Genomic DNA, 19803 nt, shown 5'->3' with positions numbered 1-19803 from the left:
TCAAGATATTAAAAGACTGTTAAAGTTGATCAAGATGGAAAACTTGGGGAAAGCCACCTTGTCATCGAACCCTGCAATCTACTGAAACTACAAACGTGTTTTACTTCCATCCATTTCCATGGATAGTTAATGAGCCCTTGCTCTGTTAAGGGCAAGGTTGGAGGTATACAAGACAATGTTTTGCCTGCATTTAACTTCGAAAGATAACATCCTATCTTTGGACTTATGTGTTAATTTTTCAAACAGCCTTATCTATTTCCATTTAGTTTTATTAACATAATACTTAGAAATCCTTAAAAGGATCTCCAGATTGCATAAGAGGAGGTAAGGAGAAAAGTAGGTAACCAAACAGTGCAACTTGGTGCATAAACTGCGTCTTAGGAATTGATTCCCAGCGGAAATTACCCAAGAGAGTAAAGAAGTGGTACAGTTAATCATGTCCTAGAACCACATTTATTGGCCCTAGGAGGCAACATAGGTATCAGAAATTGTGAGTCTTCTGTCAACTCCTACATTATCTGTCTACGTGACGCTCGCCATGTCATTTCAGGTCTTAATTTTTCATGTAAGTAATGAAAAAATTGGACTGACCATCCGTCTCCTTCTAGATCAGAATATGCTACAGCTCACAATTTGTGGGCTTTTAAAATTACGTAAAATTCTCTTGCCTGCAATCTGCAAAAATGGCACCAGAATATTTTTTATTCTGTTGATCTGGTTTGTGCTTTATTTTTTTCCAGCTTTAGTGAGATATAATTGACAAAGAAATATTACATATACATAAAGTATAAAACATGATGTTTGATATATGTATACATTGTGAAATGATTAAGTCTTTAATCCATTTTGAGTTAATTTTTGTTTAGACCCAGGTTTGAGTTCAACTCCATTCTGCACGTGGATATCCAGTTTTTTCAGGACAATTTATTTAAGAGATTATCCTTACCCCATCGTGTATTCTTGGCACCCTTTGCGATGATAAATTGACTGCATATGTGTGGGTTTATTTCTGTGCTTTCTTCTGTTGCATTGGTCTGTGCATCTGTTTTTATTCCAGTACCACACAATTTTGATTACTATAACTCTATAGTATGAAATCAGGAAGTGTGATATCTTCAGCTTTGTCCTTCTGTTTGACAATGCTTTGGTTTTTCAGGGTCTTATGTGGTTCTGTACAAACTTTAGTATTTTTTGTTCTATTTTTGTAAAAAATATCATTGGAATTTTGATAGGGATTACATTGAATCATTAGTTTGCTTTGGGTAGTGTGAACATTTTAACAATATTAATTTTTAAAAACTATAAATTAGATCTTTCCATTTATTTTTATATCTTCTTCAGTTTCTTTCATCAGTGCTTTATATTTTTCAGTGCAAAAATCTTTCCTTAAATTTGTTTCTAAGCATTTCATTCTTTTTGATGATAAGGTAAATGGGATTATTTTCTTAATTTTTGATCATTTTCTTAATTTTTGATCATTTGTTGTTAGTATATAAATACAACTGATTTTTGTGTATTTTTGCAACTTTGCAACTTCCCTGAATTGATTAATTATAACAATATTTTGTTACAATCTTTAGGGTTACAAAACCATTTATATAAAATCATATCATCTGCAACAAGGCAGATTAGTTTCTCCCTTTCCAATTTGGATGACCTTTATTTCTTTTTCTTACCTAATTGCTGTGGTTAGGACTTTCAGTAGTTTATTAGGAGTGGACACTTTTGCCTTGTGTTTTTTTTTTGGGGGGGGGGTGATTCCTCTGATATATTTTATTGAGTATAGTCGACACACGATGTCACATTAGTTTCAAGTGTACAACATAGTGATGCAACAACTCAGTATTATTCTGAGGTACCACGTGTCATCATGAAAGACTATTGCAATACCATTAACTATTTTCCCTATGCTATACCTTTTATCCCCATGCCTTCTTTATTCCATAACTGGAAGCCTGTATTTCACACTTCCCTTCACCCTTTTTGCCCATCCCCCCATTCTCTTCCCTCTAGTTAGGCACCCTTGTCTTATTCCTAATTTTAAAGGGAAAGCTTTCAGTTTTTCACTGTGTAACATGATGTTGGCTATGGGATTGTCCTGTGTGGCTTTATTAAGTGGAGGTACGTTGCTTTTATACTTTTTTCTTTCTTTCTTTTCTTTTTTTTTTTTGGCCAATGTGATATATATTTTTTTTCAGGAGTAGTATTTAGTGATTTTTCACTTATATATAACACAGAGTATTCATCCCAACAAGTGCCCTCTTTAATGCCCATCACCCATTTAGCCCATCCACCCATCCAACACCCTCAGTTTGTTCTCTTTATTTAGGAGTCTCTTATGGTTTGCCTCCCTCTCTCTTTATTTTTCCTTCTCTTCCTCTTTTGTTCATCTGTTTTGTTTCTTAAATTCTGCATATGAGTGAAATCATATGATATTTATCTTTCTCTGACTTGATTTGCTTACCATAATACACTCTAGTTCCATCCACATTGTTGGAAACGCCAAGATTTCATTATTTTTGACTGTTTAATAATATCCCATTGTGTGTGTGTATATATACATATATATACATATATATATGTATATACACACACACATATATGTATATATGTATATCTATGTATATATATATGTGTGTATATGTATATAAATCTTATGATATTTGTCTTTCTCTGCCTGACTTATTTTTCTTAGCATAATACACTTCAGTTGTATTCACATTGTGGCAAATGTCAAGATTTCACTCTTTTTGACTGCCGAGTAGTATTCTATTGTATATATGTACCACATCTTCTTTATCCATTTGTCATTTGATGGACGTTTGGGCTCTTTCAATAATTTGGCTATTGTTGATGGTGCTGCTATAAACATTGTGGTGCATGTGCCCCTTCAAATCAGCATTTTTGTGTCCTTTGGATAAATACTAAGTAGTCCAGTTGATAGGTCATAGGGTGGTTCTATTGTTGAGTTCTTATCATGAAAACATATTGATTTTTTTATCAAATGTTTTTCTGTGTTTATTGAGATAATATTTTTATTTTCTATTCTGTTAATGTGGTGTGTCATTTTCATTAATTTACTCTGATGAACCATTCTTGCATCCCAGGGATGAATCCCACTTGATCATAATGCATGGTCCTTTTAACGTGCTGTTAGGTTCAGTTGGCTAATGTTTTGCTGAGGATTTTTTGTAATTGTATTTATCAGGGATTTGGGCCTGTTTCTTTTCTTGCAGTGGCCTTATCTGGCTTTGGTTTGAGAGTAGTGCTGGCCTTGTTAAATACATTTGGAAGTGCTTCCTCCTCTTTAAAGTTTTGGAAGAGTTTGAGAAGGATTGGTATTCCTTTTTTTTTTTTTTTTTAACTTTTGGTTTAATTTTTCCATGAAACCGTCTGGTTCTGGGCTTTTGTTTGAGGTTTTTGATTACTACTACAGTCTTCTTACTAATAATTATCTGTTTTGATTTTCACTTTCTTTATGATTCAGTCTGGGTAAGTTCTATGTTTTTAGGAATTTATCCATTTTCTTCTAGGTTGCCAAATTTATCCATGCATAATTTGTCAAAATAGTCTCTTATCCTTTGTATTTCTGTGGGATCAGTTGTAATATCTTCTCTTTGATTTATAATTTTATTTATTTGAGTTTCTGTATTAGTCTAGCCCAAGGTTTCTCAGTTTTATCTTTAAAAGAAAAACCACAACTCTTCATTTCATTGTTCTTTTCTTATGTTTTTCTGGTCTTTCTTTCATTTGTTTGTATTCTATTCTTTGTTATTCCTTGTCTTCTGTTAACTTTGGGCTTAGTTTGTTCTTTTTCTCGTCGTCTTATGTGTCAAGTTAGGTTGTTAGAGATGTTTTCCCCCTAGTGTAGATATTTAGCATTGTAAACATTCCTCTTAGAACCACTTTGCTGCATCCCATCATTTTCAGTACATTGTGTTTCCATGTTTGTCCACCTCAAGATACTTTTATGGTTTTCCTTGTGAATTCTTCCTTGACCGATTTGTTGCTCAGGAGTGTGTGGTATAGTTTCTACATATTTGTGAGTTTTTCAGCTTTTGCCCTGTTACTGATTTCTAATTTTATGCCACTGTGGTCAGAAAAAATGCTTGATATGAATTTAATCTTCTTAAATTTGTTAAGGCTAGTTTTATGGCCCAACATACGATCTATCCTGGAAAATGTTCCATGAACACATGTGCAAAGCATGTATTTTGTTGCCTGGAATGTTCTGTGTATGTCTGCTGGGTCCATTTGATTTATAACGTTATTTGAAACCACTGTTTTCTTATTGGTTTTCTGTCTGGATAATTTATTCATTGTTGAAAGTGGGGTACTGAAGCTTTCCTACTGTTACTGTATTCCTATTTCTCTCATCAATTCTGTTAATACTAGCTTTATATATTGAGATGCTCCAGTGTTGGGTGCATATATGTTTACAATGGTTAAATGCTGATAATTAATAGACCGCTTTATTATTATACAGTGACAGATTTTGACTGAAAGTCTATTTTGTCTGATGTGACTATAACCACTCCTGATGTCTTATGGTTACCGTTTACATGGAATACCTTTTATTTTTAATCCCTTCCCTGTCAATGTACATGTCTTCTCAAAGCTAAAATGTGTCTCTTATAGGCAGCATATTGTGGCACTTTGTTTTTTCTGTTTATTCAGCCACTTTGTGTCTTCTGATCAGAGAATTTAATTCATGTACATTTAAAATGATTATTGATAAGGACTTATTATTGCCATTTTTTGTTTTGCTTTCTGATTCTTTTGTAGTTCCTTTGTTCTTCTCTTCCTGTCTCACTGTCTCTTGTGAAGTGTGTGTGTGTGTGTGTGTGTGTGTGTGTGTGGTAGTATGTTTTGATTCCTTTTTATCATTTGTGTATCTAGTAGAGGTTTTATTGTCTGTGGTTACCACAAAGCTTATATAAAACATCTTACAGTTATAACAGTATATTTTAAGCTGATAACTACTTAACTTTAATTGCATACAAAATCACTCTACACTTTTACTTGTCCCCCCCGCCCACATTTTATGCTTTTGATTTCTTACTTGACATTTTTGTATTATTCACCCATTAACAAATGATGGTAGCTATAGCTGTTTCTATGCTTTTATCTTTTAACTTTGAAATTAGAGTTAAGAGGGATTTATGTACCACCATTACATTATTAGAGTATTCTGGAATTTGACTATGTATTTTCCTTTATCAGTGACTTTCTATACTTTGATTTTTCACGTTGTTATGTTTTCATGTTGTTTTGTTTTTACCCGAACTCTGATTATCATTTCTCGTAAGGCAAGTTTAATGGTGATGAACTCCCTCAGCTTTTATTTGTTGGTAATGTCAAAATCTTATTTGTTACTAGCAATGTTTATTATTAGTAAAACACTAAACATATATTAAGCAACTATTATATGCCAAACACTATGCTAGTTGTGAGTTTGCCCAACTGTGTATCTTTCACATATTTAAATGAATTCCTTCTAAAGATCAAATAATTTGAAATGTATAACATTACATTTTCTCTTGTTGGCAACTTTTAATTTTTTTTTTGGTGTATGGTTGCTGGAAGTTGGTGTTGAGGCCTTTGGTCTCAAGGATTCAGGGATTCAGGCAGCTAATAATTAGCATGGAATTCCCACATCAGACAGTTGTATTTTGTACCACTGAGCACTGATGGGCTATCAAAATAAAGATGAGCAGTGCTAACATTTTTCATGTACAGACCTTATTTATTTCTGCCTACCACGGGGTGCCTATCGTGAAGTCTGGCCCATTTTTATTGATCAATAAATTTTACTTCCAAATAAAAATATGATATTTCAAGAATTTTACTTTCAGCAAGCAGTAATACAGTGAGATATTTTGGCCAAAAAGAATTTGGGGAGAATTGATTAGTGTTTGGTGCTGAAAAGGAAAGAATGCATGGAACCATTTGTGTAACTATACCAGTATTTGTTTTACAGTACTTAATTAATTTCTTTTAAAAAGATATATCTACAGTGAATTTTATTACTAGTCACATTAATTACCAAGTGCGTCAATTCCTTCTCAAAGTACTGACATAGCTTGAGAAATCTTCATTCTGTACCATGCATAGATTTGAATTTCTAAAACAGAAAATGATTTCAGCTTTAGACACTAGGGCCAATGGAGATATTCTCAAAACTGTGGGTCACTGATTTGTCACTGAGCTAGACTTCCTCCAAAGATAAAGTCTCTTCCGAATCAACCAGATAATGTTGTCTTTGGCAAATGAAAAGCAGAGCTGTATTTGTTATGTTTGGAAGGGCCAAAGCTGGGTGAGTGTCATTTTGCATCAGGTATTATTTGTGAAATGAATGGCTAGCATAATGTTACCGTTGTAATCACCTGCTATTAAATTAACTCAAATGCTCAGGGATTGGAAGAACAAATAGTAAATGCTTTTCTATCCTTAAATTAAATGTTATTTCAGAACACTTCTTAAAGAACTTTCCCTGGGCAAGATTATGAATATGTCTTGGGTGCCCTATCATCCATAGTGCACATGGGACTTTTGTCTGCCTTCCACTTTTTCTCAATTCTCTCATTAGCCTACTGAGTCCATGTGGTGCATATGGAGCTGATTTCTTCCTTTTAGTCTCTGGGATTGTCATATGAGCCAAATATGAACAACACGAGTACATCATCCCTCAACCATAGAGATTTGTTCAGGGATAAGCATGTGGCTCAAGCTGGGTTACTTAGAATGCTTTATGGAAAAGATCTTTTATTTTTCCATGTAAGACTGAGATCACCTGTGGACATTTTACGTCCCAGTAAAGCAAAACTAAGAATGAAACCATGAGAAGCCTAGAGAAGAGGGAAATAGAGCCTTGATTGTATTAGAACTATTGTGCTGCACCCACCTTAAGATTAGAGTTACATGATTTAGGAACCCCCTCTTTTTCTCTGATGCTAATTTGAATGAGTTCTGACTGCTGTAACCAAAAGATTCTTGGCAAATACCTCTTTTCAGATTTGTGCTGTAACTACTTTGTGCCTCTTGATGACCCCAAAGTAGTATCTCAGCCTGCCCTCCCAAGTAAGTGACACAACAAACACTCTACCCTATAATCATAGCCATTCTACCTTGTATCTCAGACCTTAAGGTCTTTGCCAGAAACCTGACTTGGTAAGTTTGCACAAAGTCTTGTAGATAAACATGTAAAAGGCTTGTTAGTTTTGGGGGAATATTTACATCGTATAAGAGAACTTCATATCCTGAGTACAATACAATGTTTTAGCATGTCAGAAAGATTAAATGAAGTCTGAAACTTGAAGATAAAGTGGAGTTGTGTGCATATTCTTGCGCTTGGCTTAAAAAAAACAAACCAAACCCTGCATTCACATACTTAAAAGTATATTTTGTGCACTTCCTTTCAGCTAGGCACAGTGGAAGGAACTAGAACCCAATAGAGAGTAAGAGGTTTCTGCTCTCATGGAAAAGATTCATTTTGTATCAGGACATTTTGACATGGATCCAATAAAAATACAAATAAATGTGTAATCAAATCTATGATAAGTATTGGTCTTTGGGCATAGGTAATGGGGGGCTGTTGTGTTCAGGGATAACTAAATCCTAGAGGAAGTGATAATGGAGTATACATTTGAAGGTTGAATAGGAGTTAAAGAACTGAAAACATGAGAGTGAGGGTAACTTCTAGGAAAAAGAAAAGTCTTTCCAGAAGGAGAAAACAGCTTTGTAAAAGAATCTCAAGTGGGAAGATACACGATTTCTTTGAAGAAGAGAGAGTGGCAGCAGATGAGACAGAAGATGTAGACAAGGGACCAGATGAAGCCAGGCCTTTCAAGTCATGGTGACAGTTGTTGTCCTTACCTTTCAGGAAATAGTAAGAAAGACATTTAAGGATTTTAGTTCGCAAAGTGACATGCTTAGGATTATGTTTTAGAAGTTATCGCTGCAACTTCATGATTGTGAGGTCTGGCTGGTATTAGAATCACCTGGATTACGGGGTTCCTGTCCCATTCCAGTAGAATCAAAGTCTCAGGTGTGTGTCCCTGGATCTGGTCATTTTAAAAGCTCCCTCCAGATGATTCTAACGTGAAGCTAGGCTGGAGAAGCACAGATGTAAACCAGGTAGGAGATGTAAGCGCATCTGTGATAGAGGCTCTGCGAGCTGGCTTCTCTGTATGACTCAAGGTTACCGCCACCAAAGCTAAGATTATCATGGTCTGTGTTAATAGAAACATAGATCCTAAATGAGAGAGAGTTTTGTTCCTCTGCCCACAAATTAGACCTAGCACACCTGAAGAGTTTGTTCAACTCTTGGCATCAGGTTTTAAGAGAAAACTAGCCAAACTGAAGCATTCCTAGAAGAGGCAAATGAGGTGGTAAGAGGAATCTGCACTGTCATGAGCAGAAATGATCCAATGGCACCAGAGAAGTTGAAATTGTAGTCAAGTAGTTCTTCACGAAGGATGATTTAGGACCTCCCTTTTCAAGGAAGTCCAAGGCTTCTATTGATTCAGAGGGTAAGTACGAGGTCCAACTACTTCCCAGTCATAGACATTGGAAACAATGGCAGGAGACGGTGTAGACAAGAATCCGTGTCCTCATGGAGTTGATGTTCTAGTTGAGAATGAAGTTTTCTCACTCACATGATTCTTAACGTCGGAATTTTAAATTGACTTTTATAGTTAGTGGCTTTAGAATCGGGACGTGTCATAGGGAGATGTATTTCAGTTGTTAATTTTAGAACATTAAAAGTAGAAGTTTCTGAGAAGCTGGGAGGTCAACATCCATGGAAGGATTCTAGCAGAAGTGGCCATTGTAGAATCTAAAGACAGGATTGGAAGATGTAATAGGAAGGAGATTATTGAGTGATCTAGTCTAGTAATCCCTACAGTCTTTTACAAAACTAAAAAAACAAATATTACACCTTAAGTGCTTTATTATGCATTATCTCACAAGATTTATAACACTCATCATGCAGATGGGGAAAATGAAACCACATCACACTATCATTTTGGAAGTTAAAAACATGACTTCTACAAAGAAAGAGTAAAGAGATGTCAGAAATTTAATTTGACTCATTAATTGATGAAGACATCAGTATGATGGTAAGACTGGGTCCAAGAACATTTGAGGAGCTCTTTGTTTATGGGTGTGTTAATAAAAAAATGTTAGTACAAGATTACTAGGTGGGACACAAAACGGATTAATGTTTCACAGGGCAGTAAACCACATGGGATTATTTTTTTTTTCTACTGGAGAAAAATAATTTGTACCTTTCACAGAAAAAAGTCTTTAAAGTAACATAACTTCACTAAATTCTGGACCTTTATTTAGTAGCAAGTAGTAAATGGAGCAAAGCACATTTCCCTTAGATAATTCTTGAGAGAGCATGTGACAAACACCACATAAAACATTGAAAGCACGTGATTATCTTTTGGCCTTCTTTTCAAGTTTTGGATAATTTTTCTTACCATTAGAAGAGGTAAATAACTTTTCAGGATTTTTGAGTTTCAGTGATGAGGCTGGTCACAACCGATCCATCTTTCTCCAAATATCCCCCCTGAAATGAGCCATGTAGCAAGTACTTTGGGGGGAAAGGTACTGGGGACACACCTTTTGAGTCACATCACCATTGTCCGGCCTCTGTGTAAGTCGGAGCTTGTTTTTTCCAGCTGCTTTATGTTGGTTTGTTTACCCGATTCCTAAAACATTTGTAAACCTCTCAAAATTAACTTTTCGACCTATTTTGTTTCTGCAAAAGTAGTTTGGCACACTAAACATGATTAATAAGTAGCTAGTGGTTCATTAACTGCTTGCTGCTGTTGGCTCTAAGACAAAGACTCTGGAACCCCAGGTAGACATCTGATTCTTTAGAATTTATTGCAGCTGTTTGCTCAGTAAGTTTTCTTTCTCAGTTTCTGGAGTGTGTGGGGGATGGGGTGGTGGGGGGTGGGTAGGGATGATTGTTGTTAATTGAGGATGTCACAGTTACCAAACAGGGAATTGTAATTGTGAGTGGTTTCCTATTTTTAGAGTGGTAATCTTGAGCTCTTCAGGTTCTGAGACCAAGTCCAGTTCTCTGCAAATGACACTTTGTTCAGCCTCATGTAACTGACGGCAGATTTGGTCTCACTGTTTTCCTTTCCTGTGAGTTAATCTTGAGGAAAGACTTGAGTGTTAAGTTCAGGGAGTAAATGAAAAGTAGCTATGCGGTGGGCTTAATGTTCCAAGAAGGTATTAGGATACTTGCCTATGTTTAAGGAGATAGGCCCCTATTACGTAAAGGTAAAGTGGCAGAAAACTAGACAAATAGCTTATTTTAGGAGCTCAAACTAGATGTAAGAGCACAGTTTTGCTTTTTGAGTTAAGAGAAAGAGTCCAATATTTGCTCTATTGAGAGAAAACTAAATTGAAATTTATAGGCACTGTAATAATATTTCATAAATATAACATATCATAGGCCACTTTACGTGAGTTATCTCACCAAATTCCTCAACAATTCCACGAGGTAGAATCTATCATTGTTTCCATTTTATAGATGAGGAAACTGAGGTCCTTAGGGGTTAAGCAAGCTGGCCAAGATTCACAGTCAGTAAGAGAGACAAAGTTAAGATTAGACCCAGGTGAACTGATTGCAAGCCTGTTCCTGGGAAGGTTAGATGGCATTGCCCTTCCCCAATGATGCTGGGATGGAGAAAGCACATAGAAAATTAGTCAAAAGCCCATTTTCCAACCTCAGCTCCAGCATTAACTGTCTTTGCATCTCTGGATGAGTCATCTCATCTGTCTGGGTCTCCATTTCCCTCTACAAAATGAAGGGTAGAAACAATTTGGATTGGATGGTCTCTGGGGTTCCTTCCAACTCTGAAGTCCTCGGATTCTATAATTGCATCCTGACCGTAGAGGTGCACGTGCTCCCCTCCCCACACACATACATACATTGCTTCCCAAAGCAAAAATCTAATCCTGCTGTGATCACCCATTGCAATTTGATGCTAAATTCAAGCAAGACCCCACCAGATCCTGTTATTTACAACAGCCCCTCAGGAACACACAACACTTTCTAAAATTTGGTGAGCCTGTTCTTTAAAATAAGTTGCTAATGGGACGTGATTTTAGGACATAAAATATTAATTAAAAAAAACCCTCAAAACAGATGAGGCTTTCTCTATAAATCATCCCTTTCCTACAGTGTTACCTTGACAACTTAGCTTTGACTCTTTATAAATGGGGTTTTCAGTGTAGGAGAAGAGGGGTGTCCTCGTGGTATCTTTCAAGATTTTCTCGTGTTTGATGGTAAGAGGAAACGTCAAAAGTTGATCACGAAATCCAGCAGAATGTACACAGGACATCTTGATGGAATGTCATCCGGAAATAATCACAGGTGCACAGAATTAGGCCATATCCTGATTAAAGGTACGTTATTTTCTCCTTTCTGTTCCCTGTAACCATCACACGTCTCAAGAGCATGTGAAATGTTGCATTCCTGGACCAGCACAGTTACAGAGCAGACAGCAACTAAAATGCCTGAAAATAATTGCATTATTTTTAGTTGCAGCAGCCAAGATGCACATACTAGGATGAGGGGAGAACTCTGAAGTACTGAACCAAAATCTAGAAATGCTAAAAATACTGTTCCCCCTCCAGCAATTGAGATTTTGAGCAATGACTGAGGCAAAGGCAGGTAGGGAGATTCAATTAGAATTCGCATCTCTCAGCTGTAAATAGGCTCGTTATCAGGGCTGGCAAGAGCTCAGTGGGCTCACAGGGCTGAGCCTGGGCCTGCCAGGGGAAGAAGTTAAAGATGGGCAGTGCTGAGCAGCAGAAGACTCCTCTCTGGCATCTGGCAGCACAGAGCAGAACCTGGAGAATGGCTGAACGATCCGAATTGGTTCTAGAAGCCCTTTCCCTTGGGGTTGTGAATGTGAGCCCAGCAGACGCCACGGACGCTGTTGCAGGGGAGCGAGTCTGTGCTTGACACATGTGTTTCCCATTGATAGCTGGAGACAGACCAGTAGCTCTGAGTTGGCCTGACAAAGCCTTATTGAAGTACAGACAGAGTACGGTTTCAAAGCCGTCAGAGAAAGAACGGGAATGCTGTTCAGGAAATTCTTCAGGCATGGGCAGGGACTTGGCTGCAGTTCTGCAGTTGGAAAATCTGACTGGGGCAGCTTCTGAACACAGGCTGGGCCTACTCACACTCGGGGGCTGAGCGGCCGCCTCCTTCAGAGCCTCTCCGCTCGCTCTGGGCTTGTGGGCGATTTTCATCAGGCGCTTTGTGAAGCAGACAAGCGAGGTAGGGCACTGTTAAGTTTTTACATTTCCACGCTTCTTTTCACTTTCTCAGCCTGCTGTTTGTTTGCAAGTACTGGGAGTTTTTGGCCGGTGTGCGTGTGTGTTGCAAGTTAGAACTCCATCCCTTCAAACGTTCGCTGTGGACTTGTAATCATTTTTTTTTCCTCCCCCATGCCCTCTTCAAGTTCTGATTTCCAGCAGGACTGAGACACTTTTGAAAGTTGGGATTTAGCTAGCAACACAAACGGGAAAGGAAAAGTTTGCGAATCCTTGGGCGGTCACCCTGTTCCCACCTTCTGTAACTTATCTCCGTGGAAGGACGGTTCGTTGCCACGAAAGATCATTTGAGATGAAACTATCTGTGTTCTTTGCTTCATGAGAGCTTTGAGAGGGGTGTTTTTAGCAGAAAATAGCTTTCATTTTAGCAAGGAATCAGAGTTGGAAGTTTCTATTTTGGATTACATTTTCAGAGTGTGGGAGCAGATATGTGTATATGAGTTCCTGGCATCTCATTATTCTACGGGATTTGGGCTGTCATTAAGGAGCCCACTGATAGGTTTGCCTAGAAATATGCTGGATCAACCTTTGTAATTCTGTTTCTATAATAGTTTTCAACTATCCTGAGTTGAAAAGTTAGTGGCAGTTTTACTCTCAAAAACTACTTCTGTATTTTGGAAATAGAGACAACTAAAGGGAAACAGAAAACAGTAGTTTCTTCATAATCGTCGCTATAAGACAGACATAGGATGGGGTGAATTTTAACTCCTTAATTGATTTTATTTTACACTTTACTGGAAAGAGTGCTTTAAAAAAAACCCAACTTTTTAAATAATCCTTCCTCATATGTATCAGCTATAATGCAGTACAGGTTTTTATACCCCACCCCGGGAAAGCTCTACCTTATTCTGTGCTTAGCATTTGGAAAATACACTGTGTAATTGCACTTAAGAAACTCGTTCAGCTCAGGAAGGGCTGGACGAAATCTCACTCCAGCTTTGTGATTGCTGGCAGAGCAATTGGTGACAGCTCTTGTGCTCTCCAAAGGGTCTTGGCCAAGAGTCAAGCTAGAGAAAGAGTTGAATGAATGGATTCAGGTGTGTGTTTACTTTAGTTTTAAAATCTCTCAGTGAGGAGCTAACAGTCCAGACTGATGGGTGAATGAGGGATACAGGGCTGGAGCTCTTCATCTTCTGTGTAAGACGTCTGTGCAGGCCGACCTCTATTCTCTCAGTGGAAAGTCCGTACTCTCAGCCCTCATGTTCTCCACAGTTGTGCACTTGGAGGAAGGAATTGGGAAATGGGGGTCAGCAGGGGTTCTTACTCGAAGAGTGGCATGCAAACATTTTTTTCATCAGTCTTATCTCTGTGTTATGTTGGGTGGCGAGGGTTTGGGACGCACAGGATGTGGGACAGAAACAAATGTGCATTTGGAGTTCAGCATAGACGGTGACTACATTGGTCATTTTCCTAAGTGCCTACTGGGTGAGCAGAATGCCAGGACACATTAGGAACCGACATGAGCCATAGCCAAGCCCACTGCCAGTGAAAAAGGAGACTCAAGTGAGCTCTAATGTCATACTTGTCTAAATTTAGCCTGTGTCAAGCACTGAGCAGAGCAGGCGTGAAATGGCAGCTCCGGGTTACAGAATTTTGAACGGCAGCGCCTAAAACTTGGAAGAAACTTTATAGTTTCCCTTTTTTGGAAGTATAGGAGGGGCGAATCAAGCTCCTTTGACATTTGAAAAGAAAAAGAAGGGGTGGGAGGGTAGAGGAGAAGGAATCAGGGCAGAGGTGCAGGCAACAGGGTAGAGGAGTGGCCACTCCACACGGGGCAGTGAGGGCAGAGGGAGGAGACGGTGACCAGGAATGAAGCCTGCGGACTAGAAACAGCACAAACCAGCAGGCACCAATTCATTCGCTTGAAGTGTGTGGATAAACCACGGTCTCGGTGAGAATTGTTTTACCCTCTAACACGATGGGAGACCCTGTGGCCAGTCTGCCCCGCTGTGCCTTCTGGAAGCAATCAGAAAGCACATTTTGTAAGAACAGCAACGCCCAGGGGTTCAGATTTCCCAAGCAGCGAGGGAGCAGGCTCTTAAGGCTTTATTTTTAACCCCTATTTCTTCCATCCAGAGGTATTCCCACTGGGGGTGTTGAGTGAATGGACCAGGTGCAGATGGGTGAGTGATTGTGGTGACCAGTTGGTTCTAGGCCCTGCCCACGGACACTTTGTCATAAAGACAAAGTTTTTCAGAGGAAGATAAAAGGATACATAGGCTTTATTTTGATGAATGAAATTATTTAAATTATTTTTAATTAAAAAAAAATCTCTAAGGCCATACCTGTACCATTTATTGGTGAAAGTGTTTAATTCTACTTTCATAAGGTTAGGAGGTTCATAGAATCTTGGATTTGACCATCCGGAAGAGACCTGGGCCATCCTGTAGTGCAGAATTTCTTGAGTATGAGTAATATGGAAACCCCTTTCATTACAGGGTGTTTGTGGGGGAAATCAATGCCCTCATTATCGACTTAATTATTTTATTGTACTGTCACATATGTACAAACCGAAAATATCCACCTAGATACTACCTCTCTGTTTTAATCATTCTTGAATAAACATAGTCCTAAAACAAAATTTTGCATTAAATACAGAGAAATATATCTCATAACATTCAGATTATGAACTTTGGTTTCTTATGTAGAACATGCATTATTGGAATTTTTTAAAAAAAATTTTAATGTTTATTTTTTTTTTTAAGACAGAGAGAGACAGAGCATGAACGGGGGAGGGTCAGAGAGAGGGAGACACAGAATCTGAAACAGGTTCCAGGCTCTGAACTGTCATCACAGAGCCCGACGCGGGGCTCGAACTCACAGACCGCGAGATCACGACCTGAGCTGAAGTCGGACGCTTAACCGACTGAGCCACCCAGGCGCCCCATGGAATTTAATAAGGTTTACACCATGAATATGGGACTAACACGTACCCAGAGATTACTTTGATCCCAGCACACTTACATTCCTATATCCTGGACAGACGCTTGATTCTTCAACAGCTGTTTTCTCTTCCCATCTACCTTCACTCTGTCCTTTTATTTGCACCTTGAAGGAATGTGCCATTTTATGTTGTGTCACATTCTTCTCCTTTCTCTCTTCATGAAAATTAGAATGGAGTCATTTGTCACCCACGCGATCACATGGTTAATACAAATACACCAAAACTGTGTGGTAGTAGGCATTAGTTGTGAATCTGACCTATGTTTTCTAGGACAAAATTTACACCAAATAATCACATCAAAAAAAAAAAAGGAAGAAAGAAAAACACAAGAACAGATTTGGTGAAGAACTCTCAGGTCTCAGGGAAGATTTGAGGATCTCTCATGGGGTCTCCACGTTAAGAGATGCTGGTCCTGGCTGGTTTTGGTTCCATGGAAGAACCTCGTCAGGAATCTGGGGAAGGATAGTTCTGGAACTGGAAACACCCTCTCCGTATTTCTACTGTAGCCCAGCTACTTTGACTTGTTGTCTGTATTGGGGTTTTGCAGGAGATTTCATCTGAAAAGGGAGTTCTAAGGCAGTACCCGTGAAACTTGTGTTTGGCTACAGTAATAGAAACTCTGCTCACAGAAGTCTGAAGGTATAAGGTGTTGCTTTTGGCGTGGACAGGTATAGGTCGTGCTTGGACAGTCCAGGGCTAGTGCGACAACTGAGCACTGTCCCCAGTGAACACAGCTTCCTTTCTGCTTCCCCATCTTCTGCCCTTTAGCTGACCTTCCCGTGCTCATGTCCATGCATCATGTCTAAGTCAGGGCACAGGTGGCAGGGCATGAAGGGGAAAACACCTTTCCTCATGAGACTTTGCCCCTTTCATCAGGAAGGGATCCTGTCCCATGTAGACTTTCCCTCGCATCTCAGAATACACACCCAGAACTGGATTGTGTACCCACTGGTCCCATGCGATGATACTACCATACTGGTTACAGCCAACCATGCTTCACCCTCTGGGTATGGAGTAGGAACCCACAAATTCAGATCGAGATTTCTGCCAGATGATGAGCCTATCAGCACCTATCTATTATCAGTGAACACCAGGGAGGATGCCTGTAGTACAGGCATGGACAGTTGGGGCCACAAATGCTTAAAAACAAAAAACAAAACAACAAGAACAGCAACAACAACAACAAAACCAAATAAACAAATACATTTGAAAAACACTGCCTCAGTAATCTATTCCTTCCACTTTATGGAAGCAGACACTGAGATCCGGAAAGTGAACACTGAGATCAAAAGACTGTCTAAGGGACACAGGCAGTCTGCGACAATGGCAATGCTTCTTGTTTCTTGACTATGAGTCTGGTGTGGACTACATGTTATATGCATCGCCTCAGTAATGATAACTTAGTGATACTTTGGAAGGCAAGTCTCAAAAACAAAACAAAACAAACAAAAAGAGAGAGAAACATACTGGAATCTTAGTATTGGAAGTTTCCTCAGAAATCACCAGCCTCCATGGTTTCTCAAAACCTCCTGAATCAGAATTCCAGAGATTAGAGTTGGAGAGTCTCTATATTTTTAAAAGCTCTCTGAGTGATTCTTTTGAAGCCAGCCAGACACTGTGCACAGAACTGGGTTTGTTTAAGATGTGGTTAAGTCAGTATCTACTGCAGGGATGCAATTTATAGCATTGCTGACAGATATCAGCCACATGGGTTGGCAGTGCCTTCAATGATGGAGAACCTCTCTACTCTGCAAGGCAGCTGGGGTGTCATTTCTCACCTCAACTCTCCTCAAATTGAGCCAATGTTCATGTCTGCGCTTTGTAACCTATGCCCTTTGTCATGGGCTCTGGAGCCACATTTGAGATGGGTGTTGGTACTTGGTGCAGAAGTGAGGTGGAGAAAGGGAGTAAAGATAGAAGTGGTCAGAAATCTTGGGATAGGTCCTGACTTCACTAATTGCTGGATCTCAGTTTTCCCACCTGTACAATGGGATCCGATGCCACTAGAGTGTTTTCTGTTTCTCATAATCTATCGTTTTTGGAATTCTAAAGCTCTCCCATTACTTTATGAAGGTCCAAGTCTTCCTTTCCCAAGGATGGGCATCTTGAATTATTTCATATGTCCCTCCTCTTTTCCTGTGCTATTCTCCTTACCTTTCTTGAGCACATTCTACTTAAACTCCTCTTGACAAAAATATGATTCCCTGAACTCAGTTCCAGTCATCTGCCAGGTGCATATTCCATGAACAGAACACCAAATGTCTATTAACCTAAGGGGAAGAGAGTGATTTTGTGGGAGAAGTGGCACAGTAAGAAGGAAGAGTGGGAGGTGAGATGATCTTAGAGCAGAAGGAAATACACACACGCACACACACATTTAATATTGACTAAGACAGCATGAGACAGACTGGCAAAGAATGAAATAGGCAAACCAAGATAAAAAGAAGTATGGGCACAATCAGCAGAGGAAAGAATATTTTACCCTGAGTTATCCAAGTTACTTTTTCTGCATTGCCCGAATTTCTCTCCAGATTCCACTGTGCTCTTTCACCTTTGCTGCCACACAAAGAAGTGATTGTCTTCATTATTATTTCAAATTCCAATTGCCAAGTGTGAACCACTTTATATAAAGAAGCCTTGTAATCTGTGGCCCCTGGCCTGCTGTCAGAGAGGTTTGTAGGACTTGGGGAGGAAGGTGTCACCACGGTTCACTAAGTGTATAAATCCTGTGAGATTGGCTTGCTCGAAAACCTTTGCTGGTGGCTGTCCTAACGGAGCTCCGGGTGTGTAGGTGAATGTGGAGCTAAGGCTTTATTCTTCTTTGTAACTGATAATGCAGTGGCACCTATTAACACAAGCCCAGTTTCCTGATAAAAAAACTATATTGCCAGGGATTAGAAACTCCCTCCTTGTTCAGCCCACTTTCCTTTGCGAGGTGATAGGATCAGACTCTCTCATGAGCACCCTGAATTCTAAATAACATATTTCTGAACTCTTGGAAACCCTGCAGTTAGTTACCAGCTGGGGTTGAAGTATTTAGCCACGGAAACTGTACTTCTTGAGCTCAGTGAATAAATATCAGCTGTTAGCTCCTTCGTCCAAGCAAACATTAGACACCACCCTGTTGTCCTAACTCTGGTTAGGGTTGTGGTAGTGGGAATGGCATGTTCCATGAAAGAAGACTACTTAGAACCTAGGAATAGCGGACAGGCAGAGTCACACTGTGTTCCTTTCCTTCCTGTTCTTACCTGTGGTTGTCCGCCATCATCTCTCTTGTCCTGTACTCGTTCCAGCTCGCTCGCTCTCTCTTTAAATTTCATTCCATTTTCCTGTTGCCAGTTCTTCTCTCTATTAAGGATGCTTCTTAATATCCTTAAGTAATGACCACGTAATGACACACATTAACTCCCAAAGTTGGCCCTGATCTTCCAAGGCTTGTGGCATCACTTCTGTTGTAGACAAAACTACACCTGGTATTTGCCAGGCCGAGGATGTGAACAGCAGATCACAGTCTAAGGGCTGGCCTAAAGGCACATTTTGGATCACCAAGTGTTTTTTTTCTTAACTAATTACAAAGGATTTAGACATTCTGAGATATTATCTATAAATCTAGATAATCTAGAAAGAGGTAAAGAAGGGTGTCACTAGTCTGATCTCCCACAGCATGGCAGGTAGTAGGACCTGAGTTGTTCCCATTACTTTGAGAGGGTTATGTGTCCACTTTATTCACTAACCCCACCCTCCTGATCTATAGGTGTTTTCAATAGTAATCTTTCAGTAGGGTTTCTTTTCTGAACCTCAGAATATAGAAAATGATTTGAGGGACACCTAGGTGGCTCAGTTGGTTAAGTGTCTGACTCTTGATTTCAGCTCACAGTCATGAGATCAAGCCTTGCATTGGCCTCTGTGCTGGGTGTGGAACCTGCTTAAGATATGTTCTCTCTCTCTCCCTCCCCCTACCTCTCCCTCACTCTCCTTCTCCCTTTCCCTCTCCCTGCCCCTCCCCTGCTCTGGTGCTCTTGCTCTCTCTCTCTCTCTCTCTCTCAAAAAAAAAAAAAAAAAAAGATTTGAATCACCTTTCTTTTATAGTTCTTTTAAGGGTGGTACGTAAAGTACCATCCTAGATGCATAGGAAAGAAATTAAAGCATTATGACCTTACTCTCTTAGAGGGCACTGTCGAGTAGGTCATGGGTAAGTATCTACTGAGCAAAAATGCAGTAGGACAGCATGCCTAGTGCACAGGTTTTGAAGTCAGATATTCCTTGGAGTAATCACATCATAGTATTGTACATGGAATTAAAATTTTTATTGTGCTAGGAATCAGAACAGTCACTGCCTCTAGGGATGGGGATTAATTAGGAAGGGGCATAAGGGAACTTTCTAGGGTTCTGGAAACATTCCCTGCCTTGATCAGATATTGTTTACACAGATGTACAGATTTGTAAAACTTGAGCTGAATACTTAATATTTGTGTTTTTCACGGGAAGTAAAT

General features: G+C 39.2%; 1 protein-coding gene across 5 annotated transcripts in view; it reads left to right on the top strand.

Moving 5' to 3' along the window:
- The window catches only part of SGCD (sarcoglycan delta), a 934755-nt gene that overhangs the window by 534841 nt on the left and 380111 nt on the right, over positions 1–19803 (top strand). The window contains exon 1 of one of the 5 annotated variants that reach the window (XM_027077719.2): positions 11814–12310. The exons of 3 other annotated variants lie outside the window; for them this stretch is intronic. The gene's annotated coding sequence lies outside the window, so the exon portion shown is untranslated. Of the gene's footprint in view, positions 1–11813; positions 12311–19803 lie in introns of those variants that run through there. One more of the 5 variants, XM_015063901.3, reaches the window with a different exon arrangement.

The sequence above is a fragment of the Acinonyx jubatus genome, chromosome A1 (genome assembly GCF_027475565.1).
Source record: "Acinonyx jubatus isolate Ajub_Pintada_27869175 chromosome A1, VMU_Ajub_asm_v1.0, whole genome shotgun sequence".
NCBI classification, from domain to species: Eukaryota; Metazoa; Chordata; class Mammalia; order Carnivora; family Felidae; genus Acinonyx; species Acinonyx jubatus.
This window is presented reverse-complemented; position numbering and strand designations above follow the sequence as displayed.